This window comes from Schistocerca serialis, chromosome 7, assembly GCF_023864345.2.
Source record: "Schistocerca serialis cubense isolate TAMUIC-IGC-003099 chromosome 7, iqSchSeri2.2, whole genome shotgun sequence".
NCBI lineage: Eukaryota > Metazoa > Arthropoda > Insecta > Orthoptera > Acrididae > Schistocerca > Schistocerca serialis.
In genome coordinates, this window is record NC_064644.1 from 212606138 (window position 1) to 212625782 (window position 19645).

The window sequence follows — 19645 nt, forward strand, 5'->3', positions numbered from 1 at the left end:
ATTTGCACTTCACCGGGAGTGTAGATGTGTAGAAAGCCGACAGACTTAAGGGTTGGCATGTATTCTAAAGTTACTACTTAGGTGGGAAATTAACTAACAGAACTGTGTTGTAGTGTTCATTGCGGAAGAAAAATTATTGGTTAATCTTAATAATGTGAATTACAACAACACGAAATGGCTATATGAAACATTGTAAAAGGAGAAGATGAAAAATTAAAATCTATAGTATTAAAACACCTCCAGTCAAAAAATTGAGATGTTCTGGACTGCACGTATTACTTGAGTAGAAATGGCATACATACTGCGTGCGTGCGTCTGTGTGTGTGTGTGTGTGTGTGTGTGTGTGTGTGTGTGTGTGTGTGTGTGTAGGGCGCCCTTTCCAAATTAGCCCGAGAGGAACGTAATGGAAAATCATTTAGGTAGTATGGCTAGCTGATCAAAAAAGATGAGCCAGCCACTCTGATAACACATTAAAAACCACGCCCTAATTTTGGAAAAAAAAAACAAAAAAAAAATTGGTTCAGATGGCTCTAAGCACTATGGGACTTAAGATCTGAGGTCATCAGTCCCCTAGACTTAGAACTACGTAAACCTAACTAACCTAACGACATCATACACATCCATGCCCGAGGCAGGATTCGAACCTGCGACCGTAGCAGCAGCACGGTTTAGGACTGAAGCGCCTAGAACCGCTCGGCCACAGCGGCAGGCCTAATTTTGCAGGGAAAAAGTCAGACATTCCAGGGAGTCTTAAAAGTCGTATAACATACGTCTCATCGTCTGCTGAAATAGAGGGTGGATTAGCTGGTAAACTAATTTCTGCCCTCTTGTCAGAATATAAAATACACTCTAAAACGAAGAAGAAGCCACACCACAAAGGAATTACCCGAATGGGACGGAAACTGGTAGATGTAATGTACATGTACAGAGAAACAAACGTTTAAAATTTCAGAAAAGTTCTATGATATATTGAAGAATAAGAGCTTCCCTAACTGATTAAGTCAGTAATGCGTTGGTCCACCTTTGGCCGTTATGCAAGCAGTTATTCGGCTTGGTATTGATTGACAGAGTTGTTGGATGTCCTCCTGTTGGATATCGTGCAAAATTCCTTTAAACTGACGCGTTATAGAGTAGAAACCCTCACCGTTTATGGACGTACATTATCTTGCTGAAATGGTAAGCCCAGGATGACTTGCGATGAATGACGTATCGTCATGCTGTGATGGTGCTGCGGATGACAACGAGAGGAGTACTGGTTGTCAGACCGTATGGTGGACAACAGTCAGGTTATTCCACCACTGTCCAGGAGCGTCTCGAGAAATATGTTCGGCCTGAAATCTCATTGCCGGCCGAAGTGGCCGTGCGGTTAAAGGCGCTGCAGTCTGGAACCGCGAGACCGCTACGGTCGCAGGTTCGAATCCTGCCTCGGGCATGGATGTTTGTGATGTCCTTAGGTTAGTTAGGTTTAACTAGTTCTAAGTTCTAGGGGACTAATGACCTTAGCAGTTGAGTCCCATAGTGCTCAGAGCCATTTGAACCATTTTGAAATCTCATTGACTGGAATATAATTGTCTTCAGTGATGAGCCCCTCTTCGAACTGAGCCCCAACGATCAGCGATGACGCGCCTGGAGACGGACAGCGGAGAGAAGCGGGATACCAACCTAGCTGTGGTGCGCCATACGGCTTGATAACTAGGAGTGGTTGTTTCAGGGGTCATAGCAGGACCCCTCCGTCATCCGCGGCACCGTTACAGCACAGCGATACGTCGATGATGTTCTACGTCTCTTTCTGCTGCCCTTCATGGCTAGCGGACCTGGGCTTACATTCCAACAAAATAATGCATGGCCACATACGGTGAGAGTTTCTGCTGCTAGTCTTCATGCTTGCCAAATCCTACCTTCGCCAGCAAGTTTAACTGGGAATGTTTGGAGAATTATGGGCAAGTCCTCCAACCATCTCGGGATTCTGACGATATAACGTGCCAACTGGACAGAATTTGGAACGATATCCCTGCGGAGGACTTCCAAAAACTCTACCAATCAATGCCAGATCGAATAACTGCCTGCTCGGAATGTTGACGACCTAACGCGCAACTTGGACGGAATTTGGCACGATATCCCTCAGGAGGACATCCAACAACTCTACTAATCAATGCCAGGCCGAATAACTGCTTGCATAAGGGCCTGGAATGGACTAACGCGTTGTTGATCTGCTCAATTTGAGAAGCTCTGTCTCTTGAATAAATCAACCAATTTTTCAGAAATTGTAATCATTTGTTTGCTGCGCATGACCATCACATCTACCAGTTTCCTTTCCATTCGGATAATTCCTTCGTGGTAAGTACTTTTTTTTTTGCCTGAGAGTGTACGTTTATCTATAATGTGTACTGAAATCTGTACGTCACCATCAACGCATGTTGGAGAGTTCTCCGTCCGGAACAGGAATCCATGTGTCATCAGACTATGCCCTATCCGAAGTGGAGTGAGAAGTATTTCATGTCCCCTTAGTGGCCGGAAGGAGTTACTCCACAGGCTAGTAGTTGGTTTCACCAGTCGCAAATTATTGTCCCACACTTCCAGTCACTCTTCTTCGCATGGATACATACCTCTGCTTAAAATACGAGGGCATAGCACGTAGGGGGCAGCACAATGATCCACTTGATTTAGATTGGACGTGTCCATGGATGCAACATCCGCCAGTTCATTTTTGTCAATCTGCTTGTGCTCTGCTACCCGTGAGAATGACAGCCCCGTCCTTTGCAGGCGATGAACAGACCTGGGTGTTATGGACTTATTTGTCTCCTGAGTACATTCGTTAAATACATTTAAGGGCACTCAGGGAGTCGGAACAAACTTGAAATTGGCTGGTATTAACACATTCCTCTTGATCCAGTAGGCTTAAGATTGCATGTAACACTGCGTTAAAGTGGTAAATTGTTTTGGGAAGCGAATCTCGAGGACGTGATAAGGGTAAATCGTTGAACAGCCAAGAGGATCCCCTGTCTAGTCCTGTCTCTGAATAGAGGTACGTGGTTATGGACTTCCCTTAAAATTTAATCAAGAATTGAATTAAAAACGTAAGCAGTAGTGCAGTCTCTCCTCTACTCCCTCCTTTTCTTTTTGAGTCATCACCTTCTGACTGGCTTGATGCGCCGGCCACGAATTCCTTTCCTGTGCCAACCTTTTCATCTCAGAGCAGCACTCGCAACCTACGTCCTCAATAATTTTCTGGATGTAGTCTAATCTGTCTTTTTCTTCAGATTTTACCCTCTACAGCTCCTTCTGATACCGTGGAAGTGATGTCTTAACAGATGTCTTATCTTCCTATCCCTTCTTCTTCTCGGTGTCCTCCATATATTCCTTTCCTCGCAGATTATCAGGAGAACCTTTACATTCTTTATCTTATCAGTCCATAATTTCCATCACCCGCTAGCGGCTCCGTACCACGAATGCTCTCTGTCACTGCGGTACAGCAGGGCCGACGGCAGCAACTCAACGCACTTGCAGTTGGAGCCCCTTCGCTAATTCAGCATAGTCCCTGTTTAGTACAGCGGGTCTCAGATATTCTACACACCAACATAAGTTGTTGTTTTGTTGCCTCTTCCCCCAACTATTTTAGAAATTCTGATGGGATGTTATCTATCCCTTCTGCATTATTTGATCTTAAGTCTTCTAAAGTTCTTTCAAATACTGATTCTAATACTGGATCCCCTGCCTGTTTCCTGTCGAGTCCTGTTTCTTCTTCTTCACGTCACCAGACAAGTCTTCCTCTCGTAGAGGCCTTCAATATGCCGTTTCTATCTCTCCGCTCTCTCCTCTGTATTTAACTGTGGAATTCCTATTGCGCTCCTTTGATTTACTAAGCTTAAAACCAGTTTCTTGCAGACACATGCACAGGGGTCCGCCCTGTGTCAAAACTCAATTCCTTCACATGAATCCTGAATCCTTTACGATACCACTGCAGTGTGAGAGCTATTTTATCCTGTCTTTTTACGTCTGCCTTTATTCTCGTTGCCAGGATTTCAGACGCAACAGTGGAGAAGAGGGACTCATTGATTCCCACCGACAAGATGGTTCCTCATTGGAATCATCATTCAACACTCGTATCAGATATTTTGGTGGCTTTTCATTTATCGTTTTAAGTATTTGTTCATTCTTATTGCGTTTGGCTTTCAGCGGTGATGTTGGTAGTGAGAGGAATTTGGCATGCTGGCTGTTGTATGTTGTGACATTTTTTGTTTCTCAGTGCTTTAGTGGTCATATGGCAGACTATGGAACCAAAGGCCTCCTATTCGATTTGCAGTCAGTCACAGGATTTTCATCTAATGCGTATCTATCCTTGTTTTGTGATCTGGCAATGTTTGCTAATGTGAAAAATGGCGAGTTGCACTGTTTTCCAGAATAAACGTTAAGCTTTAGGTCCCCCTATAATCGGTTTGATAAGTCACTTGAAAGGCCTGAATAAAGGCAAACCTTACCACTTCCAATAGGACCATGCTCAGTAAAGCACTATGGTGTTCGTACCAGCCTTCGGTTGATAATGCCTTTACTTTCTTCTACTTTTCTTGTGGTGGAGGTATGTTTTGATGGCCTCTGTATTTTTCGTAACTTTTTTCCTTTTTACCTGAGAGGAAGTAGTGGTTGATGTTTTGTATGACTTTATACACAACGGTATGGAGATGTAGGCTACAGAATGTTGTGGCAACTGTTGTCGTAGGAAAGCTGGACAGAAGTACAAATAATTAGCGAACAAGTTAACACGACAAACAGAAGATTTACTTTTATTTCTTCAAGTGTACAAGGACTCATTACAAATAATGTAGCAAGAAATAGAGTCTACCTATCACAATGTCAACAAGGAGGAGACTCGCTATACTAACCGTAGATGATGGTATCATAGTGATGAGGCTCCAACAGCAAGTGGGGAGAGTTGCTGGCTGTCCTACAACCCAGTGACAGAGAGCACTCGTGAGATGGAGCCGCTAACGGCGTAGCGCAGCGGGCGTGCGCCATTGGGTCTGTCAGATTCTGCCTGGCCTCTATCAGCATCAAACGGAAATTTGCAATTCCATTGCAAACTGATGGCCGTGGGGTGGTACCGATGCATGATACCACAGTTGTCTTGCAAGTACACTCATAGGGGCATGTATCTATGCTTATGCTGCTGATCTGTCTGAGTGAGCATGGAGACCGTGACAACTTGCTTATTTATATATGTACTGTCTGTTATTTTGAACATGTCCAAAAGAACAAACACCAGATAAATAATTAAGACGCAGACGACCATTGATCACTTCCGTGCAGATGTACACCACTCTCTAACTCTTATGGGAATCGGAGTAATGTTGTGACTAATGAGGATAATGAGCAAGGGCCACTACATCTGTAGTTTGTGAATAAGCTGAGAATTTTGGCCTAACGGGAGACGTGCTAGCGTAGTCCGTTGAGGTGTAGTGACCCCCGTGTCCGAATATGCCTGAGTATATTAAGGCAGAATTCTTAGTTAATGCCATTAATTTCTTTATGTCTTGAATTGGTTTATTAACCACAGAGGCAAAGAATTTCGCCAGTGTAGGCAGCTTCAGCGACTTGTACAATTTTTATACCACAGCACAATGTACTATTTATTTTTATCGCTTGTAGTTTCTTCTTCTCATTAATTGTTGTGCAGTATGGATTCCATGATGCATGATCACCAGAGCAACTGTTGCAGAATTCTGGAAGGGAGCAAGTGACTCTGGCTTCATTGGTTGCTTTGTCACATTTGCCACACCTTGCCTGCCCACTGCATGGCAACAGTTGTGTGCCCATATCGTTGACACTTAAAACAACATACGGGTTATAAAATATGGCCCCACTTTCAGTCGAAAGAATTCTGCCTTAATATACTCAGGCATATTCGGCGAGTAAAAAATTGTAATACAACCATCATGCTTTGGAACGTCGCCATTGATGTGGTTAACCATATTTTGTTTATCTGTTACTCCCCATACAATTCCACCAACATTTCCTTCATCGTTATTTTCTTAATATCATGGAAGGAGACAAACCTTTCCTTCGGTGAAGGGAAGCATACTGTTCTGTCACAACAGAGAATCCATTTGATAGATTCCATAACGAAAGTTTGTCCCGAAATGCGGCAAAAAATCCAGAGTCTGTAACACCAATACTCGATAGATTTATGTGTATTCCGTGTAAGTTCCCTGCTGACGTTGTAAACTAGTGTATCTGCATAGTCAAGATCTTTCCTTATGTAATATGTAATAATTATGTTATTATTTTACCGTTTTAAGAATTGTATTGTAACTGTACCTCCAATTTTGTATATAATACTCTGTGAATGAGGTAATTTTTAAAAACTGTTTATTTTACTGGACCATACGCAGGGCAGCTGCATGTAAAACCTTTAGTAAAGCCCCGCCGTTACAGTAGTAGTTTGGCTGGACTGGGGGGCAATTCTAGTGTCCGATTCCGCCCGTCGTCTTTGACCAATGATGTAATGTGTGATGTTATTTTGTTTGTGCCATCGACTGTAGTTACGAACGTTAAATGCTTTCTCTGGATTTCCTCGTTACGTGCGTATATTAAAAATTCGATGTATATTGTTTTGTTTTCATATAGTAATTTGTTTTCAGTATCTTTTGTTGATGAAAGTAGTCGTGATTTATAAGATCTGGATTTCCCATGCAACTGCTATTCATTATGGATGAGTCAGTTGTGTTTATAGCGAAAATTCTCCTTGAGGAAACGACTGACCGTAGCTCAACTACAAGATTTTTGCAATCATTGGGCATTATTGCAGAATTCTGCAAGTGCAGTGTTTGTGGAAATTATATGGTTTTGACAAAGGTTCCATCATCACGAACTTCCGACGAATACATGTGGAGGTGGAGAAAAAATAATACATAGAGATCTAACGCAGGGGGACCTGGTTCGAAAGATCGAGGTTGAATTTAGAAGTAATAGAGTCATGTTAACCTACTATTTTTGCTATCAATACTCTTGAAAATCTGTCATCCACGAAGCAAGGGTTTCATTTCGTAGAGAAGTCTGCGGAGAATTTATAAGGTATAGGGGATCATTGTTGGCTGGGGGGGGGGGGGGGGGGGGGGGGGGAGGGGGCGGGGGGCAGGGGTTACAGTTGAAGTAGACGAGTCACATTTTGGACAGAGAATGTACGAAAGGGCGAATAAGGCTGCTGCGCTTTGGGTTTTTGGAGCAGTAGTTTCTGGAGGGGACTGTGCTTATGTAGTAAATGTCGTACCAAATCGTACAAAGGAAGTGTTGACATCTTTAATAGAAGAATATGTTGAAGTAGCTTCCGTAGTCATGTCGGGTGGGTTTGCTTCGTACAAGGGGTTGGGTGAAAGGGGTTGTCATCAATTGGTCCGAATCATAACATTCAGTTTAAGGAGTACAAGACGGGGGCATGTACCAATTCTATTGAGGGGGCATTGAGGGGCTATAAAATCTGTTGTCGGTCGGGGAAAGAGAAAGATTTCAGTGTTGCAAAGCCATTTGGATGAATACTGTTGGAGGAAGAGTATTCCTAAAGGTTGCTGTGTCTTGTGCCGGTGGTCTCATGTGATTGACTTGTGATATCATTTTTTTAATTATTATTTTAAAATTTTGCTTGTGGATGAGGGGGCGTGGTAGGGGAGAACTGATTTGGGTGGTGTCTCTTTCGTGCAGGGTAGTTTGTGTTTCTTATTAATTTTTTGATTGGATTTTGCGTATTTCGTTATAGTTTCACCTCCTAACATTATTATTTCTCGTTATGTCCTTATTCTCTGTTTTTGGCAGCCTCGATTTCTCACTGCTTTGGAAGTTCATATGTGGTAAGTTTCGTTTAATGTAGCCACTTTTATGTTTTCATTTTCGATGCTTTTGCTATACTGTTCTTAATTTTACTTTCATTCCTCATGTATCAGTTTCACTGAGTGTTGTTTTGGAGCTACTGCAGCTGATGTGACTTTCGTGTAATACAGTTATCGGTTCCAAGGTTTGCTCATTTTTGCGTTTTATTTTATTTTATTTTATTTTTTGAGTGTGCAGTAATGTTTGTAAAGATTTTTATTTTTTCAAAGTCTAGCCGTATTCTGTAGTTCTCTAACAAGATCATTTTTTAAGCAGGTTTCTCATATGTTATAAGAGTCTTGCGCTTGTAATTGCTCTTTGTACTACCGCGAAACAGCAATATTTGAATCGGTAACTAGAAGTGACCTCCTCTATAGGTTACTTCTAGTTACCGATTCCAACTGTTCGATGGTTCATTACTTAGATCCTTTTTTCTGCACTCGTAATTGCTCTCTGAAGTTGTGCGCAAAACTTAGTAATATCGGAATCGGTAACTAGAATTGACCTGTATATGAGGTCCATTCCAGCTACCGATTCAAACTATTCGATAGTTCATTCATTAGATCTTTTTTTTCTATTAGATGGTTCATAAACTGGATCGTTTTTTTTTTTGGTCTAGTGAAGCAAGCGATAAAATCCGTCGGCTTTGACCAATGACGTCATACATTACTCATAGATAATGATGTCCTCACTTTCAGCCACAGAGTTCTGTGTTCCGGATAAGCGCTATCATAGTACATAAAAATAATTGAATGTGATTTTAAAAGAGATCGCTACATGTTGCTCAAAATATTCTTCGTGAGAATTTATTTAAATAATTGGTTGTTTGCAATTCATTCGGTACTTAATTCCATTCTTAGCGATATTGAGGTAATTTGGACTATTAGTGTCTTAATTTAGGACAATTTTTAGCATCTCATTTTCGTTTGTGGGTATGGATTGATCTGTTGCGATGAACCTAGATGATATGAAAGAGGCTATGGGCGTAGACATGTTGGCAACGATTTGTTTTTCTTAAATGTGTCGTCTCGTTGCTGAGTATGTTCGATGTCGTGAGTGCGGCGGACATATGCGCCTCACAAGTGTATCTCGTCGCTGTACTCACTACTTATTCGTATGGCACTGCAGCAAAGATCGGTTGTGGCGGTCCATTAGACGAGGGACGTGGTTCGAAAAATCTAAGCTCGCCTTGAGAGACACTATGAAAATCATGTACTGTTGGTGTTTGAGATATCCTGTGTGGCTGTGTGTCCATGAGTGTCTTTCGAGTAAGCTTACAGTTGTGGAGTGGTACTCTTTTTGTAGGGAAGTTTGTGGGGAAGACATGAAATATAGGGGGCCGTTGGGGGGGGGGGGGCTGCTGTGGTCGAAATTGACGAGCCGCATTTTGGCAAAAGGAAGTACAACAGGGGGGAACCTCCGGCGGGATTATGGATTTTTTTTGGGGGGGGGGGGCTGCAGTTTCAGGTCAAGAGTATGACTATGTAGTATTTAAAGTCGTACCCAATCGAAGGAAGGAAGTTTTGGTCAGCTTAATTGGAGATCGCGTTGGAGAGGGCTCCATTGTAATTTCAGATGGTTTTTCTTCATATAGGGATTTAGGGGAAATGGGTTATTAGCATCTCGTAGTTAATCACAATATTGAGTTCAGATCATTATCCACAGGGGCTTGCACCAGTAGCATAGAGGGTTATTGGTCAGCTGTGAAATCTCTTGTAGGGAAGGGGAAACGCCGGATTTCCACACTTCAAAGTCACTTAGACGAATATTCATGGAGGTGTGGTATTCCCCAAACATATTGCCCGTTTAAATGTTTTGTTAAACGTGTTGGGCAAATGTACCGTCCGAAATATGTTAGCTAATTTCACATTAGGATGGAGGCGGGGGGGGGGGGGGGGTGAATGTGTGTGTCTCTGCCTGAATGTGTGTCTGTGTGTATGTGTGTCTGTGTGTGTTTGTGTGTTTGTGTTTTCGTAATGTTTTGTTTGTTGTGTATGTGGTTATGTGATTTTTGTTGATGTCTTTCTAGGCGAGCTTCGTTTCTTTTAAGATGTTCCCGTGTGTTAAGTTCAGTTTTCAATTTTTTTTCCTTTTACTGCATTTGACTATTTTGGCGTATTTTATTGTTGTATTACACCATTACGTATGTTTTCGTGTACTCCAGTACGTGATAGAAATTTCGCAGCTGTCCTTCTTCTTTCGTTTCCCAGCACTAGTACCAGTAAATTTTTTCCAATCTGTACTAGCAATATTATAGGCAAAACGCCCGACACAACTAAAATTTGTATCCCGTCCTTCAGCTGACCTTTACACTGCCTCTACCTACTCGAAAAGAACGACATACGTAACATTGATGAGATTTACCTATATATGTCAACTGGAGAGCAGAATACAAATGTTGTGTATAGCTATATAGCTCAACTAAGGAATGGGATACTATTGTCACTGCTGTGATCAAAACTATAACTTTCAGTCGATTCTATTAGCATCGAAGGCGAAAAAAAACTTTACCCCATAGTGAAGTACGAGACACAAATTTTATATGAGTTGTCTTATTGGCTCTTCGCGTAGTTCAACTGAGGTACAGGTTGCAAATGTAATGTACGTCTATTTCCACGTTTTCGTTAGCAGTGTACATATATATAGGTCAACGGAAGTATGGGATACAATATTTTGTACGTAGCTCCTTCTGCCATCGGTAGTACTACTATCTACGTAAAAACAGACTATTAGTGGTAGCGTAGGCGAAAGAAACAATACATGTAAAATCTGCATCCCGTGCTTCAGTTGACCTATATAGTTCAACTGAACAACAGGATATTAATGCTAACGAAAACGAAGAAATCGACGAACGCTAAACTTGTATCCCGTGCTGCAGTCAACCAATGAAGTTCGAATGAGGTTCGAGATACAGTCCATGTATATGTGACGTGAGGTATTCTATGCTATCAATATTTCCATCCATTTCTTCCCCTTCATTTTCCACAGAAATAATACGATACAAACACGCGATATCCTTAACGTGAAAATACTACTTGCCTAGATATATGTCAACTATCTTTTTCGTCTCTCGTATTTCTTTGTTTCCGTTACTTGTCAAAGCCGACGATCCCGTGCTTCACTAGACCCATTTTTTTTTCTAGCAGGTGTATCAAATGTAATAAGATTTTTCCGCTAGTAGTTGCTCTCTGATTTACTGCAAAACAGTTACAAACGTTCAACCTATCGCGGTTTCATTAATTAGAACGTTTTTCCAGGTTCTGTGTTAAATATAATACCATTTCTGCACTCGCAATTACTCTCTGAACTCCTACAGTAAAGTTAACAGTATTGGAATCGGTAACTAGAATTGACCTCTTATATAGGTTTAATTTCTCCCCGCCCGAAACCCCAACTTCGCTGCGCTTCTCCCGTTTGAATCAATTATCAATAATAAAATTAACGTAATTTTGCAATAGGATGACTTCACCATCCTCTACATTGTAATACAGTTGTAGTGACCTATTTCTGACAATCGACCCCTACAAGTGTACAGTGCTTCATGAACATTCCGTGAAGTGTTAATTTACGTGCAGTGATATAGTTATTCTTTGACTTAACTTTTGTTAGTTATTCCGTGCTGTTCATGTCTACACAATTCATTCAAGTGTGTAGTGTTAAGTTACTGCATGTGGAAATAAAGGAATTGTTTTCTCCAACACCCACATTTGGTGACCCCGACGAACTACGTTAACATCCGCGTCGGCTTCAGCGTTTAACGAAGTTCCGCAACGTTCACGTTTGTAACTTCCGCGCCAGCCGCGTCGCGCTCGTCAGCACGATAATGACCGATTCGCCAGTCTCAATTCAACCTGAAGCCAGCAGTGCAATTAACAGGGTGACGATAAAATCTCCACCATTCTGGTTACATAATCCTCTATTGTGGTTTGCCCAGTTAGAAAGCCAGTTCGTCCTCGCACAAATGTCGGCGGACGAAACTAAGTACAGCTATGTGGTTGCAGCACTTACAGAAGATCTAGCAGCAGAAATACAAGATATCCTAGCCGCACCACCGGAAACCGATCGTTATGCATCCATTAAAAACGCTTTAATACCGCATTTGTCACAATCAGAGGAAAAACGGCTAGAGAAGCTACTGCGCACTGAAGAACTCTGAGATCGCACTCCATCACAACTCTTACGACGTTTGCGCACACTGGCAAGTAACACTGTAACGGATGATGTGCTACGAAATATATGGTTATCTCGGTTGCCGTCAGATACTCAAAAAATTCTCACGGTATGTGCAGGCGATTTCAACGCACTGGCACAAACGGCCGACAGGTTAATTGAAATGTATCCCACGTCAAGTGTCTCAACATTAACGCCACAACAAGAAAATTCGCCCACTGTGACGCTAGTCTCCCTACAATCACAACTGGCAGAGTTAACCGCACAGATAGCTGCATTACAAACAACGCACAACCGCCAACGGCCACGCCGCTGACGGTCACGAAGTCGCAATCGATCACCGTCACTACAGAACTTATGCTGGTACCACAAGACATTTGGTAATGATGCACGAAAGTGTATCCCACCTTGCAAGTGGAAACACGAAGCAGACACCGTAGCAGCGATAACTTCCAGTGCAAACACTCGCCGACTTTTTGTGACAGACCGCGAAACAAAACTACAGTTTCTCGTCGATACAGACGCAGAAGTGTCCGTATATCCAGCAAACCGCCTATCACGCCGGAGCTGCGACGACTTATCTATTCGCCGCCAATGACTCCAAAATTAGAACATACGGTCGAGTAACATTATTCCTTAGCTTGGGGCTACGCCGTGTGTTTGAAAGGCAATTTACAGTGGCAGATATATCACAGCCTATTATCGGAGCAGATTTTTTGTCCTTCTACGACTTACTGCCAGATCTGCGACGTCAGCGACTAATAGATTTGACTACTAGTCTGCATACAACAGGAAAAGTCCGTTGTATCACACCACTAGAGGTACGCACAGTCACAGGCGACACACCATATACAGGGTGTTACAAAAAGGTACGGCCAAACTTTCAGGAAACATTCCTCACACACAAATAAAGAAAAGATGTTATGTGGACATGTGTCCGGAAACGCTTAATTTCCATGTTAGAGCTCATTTTAGTTTCGTCAGTATGTGCTGTACTTCCTCGATTCATCGCCAGTTGGCCCAATTGAAGGAAGGTAATGTTGACTTCGGTGCTTGTGTTGACATGCGACTCATTGCTCTACAGTACTAGCATCAAGCACATCAGTACGTAGCATCAACAGGTTAGTGTTCATCACGAACGTGGTTTTGCAGTCAGTGCAATGTTTACAAATGCGGAGTTGGCAGATGCCCATTTGATGTATGGATTAGCAAGGGGCAATAGCCGTGGCGCGGTACGTTTGTATCGAGACAGATTTCCAGAACGAAGGTGTCCGACAGGAAGACGTTCGAAGCAATTGATCGGCGTCTTAGGGAGCACGGAACATTCCAGCCTATGACTCACGACTGGGGAAGACCTAGAACGACGAGGACACCTGCAATGGACGAGGCAATTCTTCGTGGAGTTGACGATAACCCTAATGTCAGCGTCAGAGAAGTTGCTGCTGTACAGGGTAACGTTGACCACGTCACTGTATGGAGAGTGCTATGGGAGAACCAGTTGTTTCCGTACCACGTACAGCGTGTGCAGGCACTATCAGCAGCTGATTGGCCTCCACGGGTACATTTCTGCGGATGGTTCATCCGACAATGTGTCAATCCTCATTTCAGTGCAAATGTTCTCTTTACGGATGAGGCTTCATTCCAACGAGATCAAATTTTAAATTTTCACAATCGACATGTGTGGGCTGACGAGAATCCGCACGCAGTTGTGCAATCACGTCATCAACACAGATTTTCTGTGAACGTTTGGGCAGGCATTGTTGGTGACGTCTTGATTGGGCCCCATGTTCTTCCACCTACCCTCAATGGAGCACGTTATCATGATTTCATACGGGATACTCCACCTGTGCTGCTAGAACATGTGCCTTTACAAGTTCGACACAACATGTGGTTCATGCACGATGGAGCTCCTGCACATTTCAGTCGAAGTGTTCGTACGCTTCTCAACAACAGATTCGGTGACCGATGGATTGGTAGAGACGGACCAATTCCATGGCCTCCACGCTCTCCTGACCTCAACCCTCTTGACTTTCATTTATGGAGGCATTTGAAAGCTCTTGTCTACGCAACCCCGGTACCAAATGTAGAGACTCTTCGTGCTCGTATTGTGGACGGCTGTGATACAATACGCCACTCTCCAGGGCTGCATCAGCGCATCAGGGATTCCATGCGACGGTGGGTGGATGGATGTATCCTCGCTAACGGAGATCATTTTGAACGTTTCCTGTAACAAAGTGTTTGAAGTCACGCTGGTACGTTCTGTTGCTGTGTGTTTCCATTCCATGATTAATGTGATTTGAAGAGAAGTAATAAAATGAGCTCTAACGTGGAAAGTAAACGTTTCCGGACACATGTCCACATAACATCTTTTCTTTCTTTGTGTGTGAGGAATGTTTCCTGAAAGTTTGGCCGTACCTTTTTGTAACACCCTGTATACGATTACTGAAAGGATACCCCGAGATCACACAGCAATCGCCTACTATCCCACCAGTCAAGCATACAGCCGTCCACCACATTTTGACCACGCCAGGGCCGCCAAATCACACTCGGCCTAGACGTTTAACGGCCGAAAAGCTAAAGGTGGTAAAGCAGGAATTTCGCAGCATGCCGTCACAAAGTATCTGCAGAGTTTCTAGTAGCAGTTGGACATCCTCAATTCACATCGTGCCTAAATAGAAGAATGGATGGCGCCCCTGCGGTGACTACCGCCAACTCAATGCAAGGACCATTCCAGACCGGTACCCAGTTCCACTTACAGAAGACTTTTCTACAAATGTTCACGGTAAGACTATATTTTCTACCATTGATCTAGTTTGAGCTTACTATCAGATCCCTATAGCTGCAGAAGACATTCCTAAAACAGCAGTGACAACACCATTCGGTCTATTTGAATTCACCCGAATGCTATTCGGACTATGTAATGCCACCCAGACCTTCCAACGTTTTATGGATGAGGTTACAAGAGATTTAGATTTTTGTTATGTGTATATAGATGATTTATTGGTTATGTGTGCATCGGAAGAGGAGCACTTACAGCATTTGGCACAAGTGTTTGACCGCCTACGCACCCATGGACTAGTAATTAATCCTGTCAAGTGTGTTTTTGGTGAGAAAGAGGTCCACTTTCTAGGATATTTGGTGAATGCACAGGGTATTCGACCGCCACATAGTAAAGTAGAGGCCATAAACAAATACCCCCGCCCTGTCACAGTCAGAGAATTACGACGATTCATTGGAGTAGTGATTTTCTACCAACGCTTCATTCGCAATCATGCACTGATAACAGCACCATTGAATGAACTACTTAAAGGCGCACCTAAACCTAACCACAGTGTGCACTGTACTATCGAGGCGGACACCGCGTTTCACGCTACAAAAAAAGCTATAGCAGAGGCCTCGCAGTTAACACACTCGGTCGCGCATGCTCCACTCGCTCTCATGGTTGATGCTTCGGCCACAGCCATTGGTGCCGTACTTCAGCAACAACTTGATCAGTTATGGCAGCCCATTGCATTCTATAGTCATAAGTTATCACCATCTCAGCAACGTTGGGCAACATATGACCGTGAGCTGTACGCCACTTATGCAGCAGTAAAAAATTTCAGACACGCATTAGAAGGGCGACAGTTCACGATTTCCACAGATCATAAACCGCTTACCTATGCCTTTAAGGTAAAGCCAGAGAAAGCATCGCCCAGGCAGCTGCGACACTTAGATTATATCAGGCAATTCACGACCAGCATTGTGTATGTGGAAGGGAAGCTAAATGTTCCAGCTGATGCACATTCTCGCATAGAAGCAGTGTCCACAGTAGCAGATGACATCGCACGGGTGGAAGCAGTGACAAAGGCCATTGATTACGACGCCCTCGCGCATGCGCAACAATGTGATAGTGAGTTGCGTGATCTATTGCAACAAGAGAAAGGATTGAAGCTACAGCTCGTGACGTTTCCTGAAGCAAGTATTGAGTTGTACTGTGACGTAGCAAGAGGAAAGATACGTCCATTTGTGCCACAACAATTCAGAACACAGGCAATTGCATCAGTGCACAATCTGTCACACCCAGGAGTAAGAGCCAAACTCAGATTGGTCAAACAAAAATTTGTATGGCCATGTATGCACACAGACTGTAAAACATTTGTGAAGCAATGCTTGGCGTGCCAGAGGAATAAAATCACACAGCACGTCAGGGCACCATTAGGCACATTTCTTCCACCAAATCAGCGTTTTGACCATGTGCATGTTGACATCATCGGCCCACTCTCGACATCGGAAGGCTACAGTTATTGCCTCACGGTGATTGACAGATTTACAAGGTGGCGTGAGGCATTTCCAATTAAGGACATCACTGCAGAAACTATAGCTCAAACATTTTTTCGTGGTTGGAATGCCCGGTTTGGAGTTCCTCTGAGAATTACAACTGATCAAGGACGTCAATTTGAAGTCTACGTTTTCAAAGCATTGGCTACGTTATTAGGTACGAAACGCATACGCACCACGGCATACCACCCCGCATCAAATGGCATGGTTGAGCGTCTTCATCGACAGTTAAAGGCAGCACTGAGATGTCACGCAACACCGAATTGGACAGAGACACTACCTATCGTACTTTTGGGTCTACGAACGTCATTCAAAAGTGATCTGAAAGCAGCAGTAGCAGAACTGGTGTATGGACAAACGTTACGCCTACCTGGAGAATTTCTGCACAGCATGGAAGATGATACAATCACAGCCTCAGAATTCGCCACAAGATTAAGAGAGCATATACGCCAATTGAGACCAACAATGCCTAGAAACCAGCTTGGAAGACACTTGTTCGTTTTTGCGGAGCTAGACAATTGCACGCATGTATTCTTACGCAATGATACTGTGCGTAAACCACTGCAGCCACCATATGACGGACCATATCTGGTAGTCAGTAGGGATACCAATACTTTCCGCATAATGATTAACGGTACACCCACCACAGTTGCAGTGGACCGTATCAAGCCTGCATTTCTGGACGCAACAGACACCACAGCTACCACTGAACACAAACCAGAGAAGACAGGAGAAGCTACAAGATGTGTTTCCTGTGCCCCATGAACACCACAATGCTCAGCGAACACCAGTCACTGCAACACCAAGACCGACGTCGAGGACTACTACACCACTCCCTGACACAACAACTGACACACGTGACGCACCGCCCGGTTTCAAGAAAGAAGTAGTTACAAGAGCTGGACGGCGTGTGAAATTTAATCTGCGGTATGGTTAGCATTAAAGGGGGGAGTCATGTAGTGACCTATTTCTGACAATCGATCCCTACAAGTGTACAGTGCTTCATAAACATTCCGTGAAGTGTTAATTTACGTGCAGTGATATAGTTATTCTTTGACGTAACTTTTGTTAGTTATTCCGTGCTGTTCATGTCTACACAATTCATTCATGTGTGTAGTGTTAAGTTATTGCTAAAAATATGTGGGAATAAAGGAATTGTTTTCTCTAACACCCACACAGTTTATGGTTCTCTGTGCCCCTCCACTTGCTTAAATTATGATAATAATTCTAATTAGACACAAATTTTTTACACTCCTATTATTTATTTCGGTTATTTTCAACTCGTTTGCATGTAATTCGTGCGTAAATAATAATCGCGTTAAATGTATTATTTTATCGCATGCTATATTTGTTTGTTTACGAGTACGATCCGTTCCCTTCATAGATTGCGGGTATGACGCATCTTTGCCTTACATATGACGTCATTGGTCAAAGCCGACGAGTTGAATAGGACACTAGAGTTTATCCGTGGTTAATTTGGATGTATAAATTGAGACAAGCAGAGCTTGCGAACATGAAAATTAGCCTCGGATGGGATGTAAAGTGGCCTATCGATCATGGTATCATTATTGGCCCTGTCTGGTTAAATTTACGTCGCCAAGAAGAGTTATATCAGAGTGTGGCTAACATCAAGAACCATAGTGGCTTTACCATAAATTTTATAGCCATGGTAATTTGGCACAAGCGCTACCATCTTCAGCAGAATTGTTATCTAAATGGACCAGGTATGTATTCAATAGCGAGTTTACGTGAAACTTCTAAATTATGTGTACACACCCGTGATTAACCCCAGTCACATTCTCAGACTGAGTGCTTTCCAAGTGTTAATTCCGGGTACCCTTTTTTTTTTTATTAAACTGAAACCTTTTTTAGTTTTATGTGCTTAGTTTTCTGTATAGTAGTAAATGATTCACTCCACATAATTTTTCATCTTAAAGTTTCCCAAAGTGTGTTCATAGAGAAAGCTTTTCACTAAATAAAAAGCTGCCATCAAAATAATCAATGCCAAAAATGTGAAGTACTTATAGCTGTTTACAGGTGAAAGTCATAAAAAGACAGCAGTATTATTTCACTTTGAATAGGTTTGTAAATTTGTAATTGTTTGTTTCTTTGTATGTATCGTTTGAAAGTAGTTTTTCAAGTTGGGCAGACATTTACAAAGCCAGTTTGACTTGGAGTCGAGTGAGTCAGTAGTCGCTATGTCCCTTTCCAACTAATGTTGCATTATTCATTGTATTAACGTTGTTACTAAAGATGTTCCCCATTTTCTTAATTTTGTGTGTTACCATTTACAGTTGATGGTAGTTCTTCAAACCATACAATTTTAAGGGACCTCATAAGCTACTTAACTTATGTGATGAATGGAAGTAAAGGCTCTTTCTGAGCAAGTGCAGCAACCAGTACAATCATTTATTCTACACCAAAACATTTTTTAAAAAATAATAACAGTACTCCCTATTTGTATAGAGGAGATTCATGTGCAAATTTCTTAAGCCCCCAGTAATCAGCGCTGTTCCAAAATCATTATCTTATTTGTGATAGTTAATTAAAAGAGTAGTAGTTCATGCTATTGCCCGTCAGACTATGTTAGTAGGTTCATATGCCCTTCTGCATGTATTCATTACGCTGCATAGTAATTTTTGCCAGTAGCAAGTGTTATTGTGAGATAGTGAGTACTGCTGCATTTGTTAGCCACTCTGTGTTCTGCGTATGGGTTAGCTCTTGTGTTGTTCCCTAGGGCAAGTTGCAGTATGATATTGACAGTAACTGTGTTAGAAGAGATTGGTATCAAGTACGGTTAGTTTTCTTAGGTGAAGTTTATTTCCGCTTTGCCATAAAACTTGACACCGTATTGCCTAATTAGGCTAATTATATGTATACATGTTCACAGTTTACCTTAGAATTAGTAAAACGTCAGTTCAAAACCCTTTAGCTTTGCAGATTCTACTGTTTTACTTACGTCTCCATTTCGAAATTTTAGTCTGATTCCTTGTCATTAGGTACCCTTCAAATGGTTCAAAAAGTTCTGAGCACTATGGAACTTAACTTCTGAGATCATCAGTCCCCGAGAACTTAGAACTAGCCTGCCGGAGTGGCCGTGCGGTTCTAGGCGCTACAGTCTGGAACCGAGCGACCGCTACGGTCGCAGGTTCGAATCCTGCCTCGGGCATGGATGTGTGTGACGTCCTTAGGTTAGTTAGGTTTAATTAGTTCTAAGTTCTAGGCGACGACCTCAGAAGTTAAGTCGCATAGTGCTCAGAGCCATTTGAACCATTTTGAACTTAGAACTACTTAAACC

At 42.6% G+C, this 19645-nt stretch overlaps 1 protein-coding gene across 1 annotated transcript in view; it reads right to left on the reverse strand.

Annotated features, from left to right (window-relative positions):
* The window catches only part of LOC126412239 (glutathione S-transferase D7-like), a 92177-nt gene that overhangs the window by 11947 nt on the left and 60585 nt on the right, over nucleotides 1-19645 (reverse strand). The window lies entirely within an intron of this gene.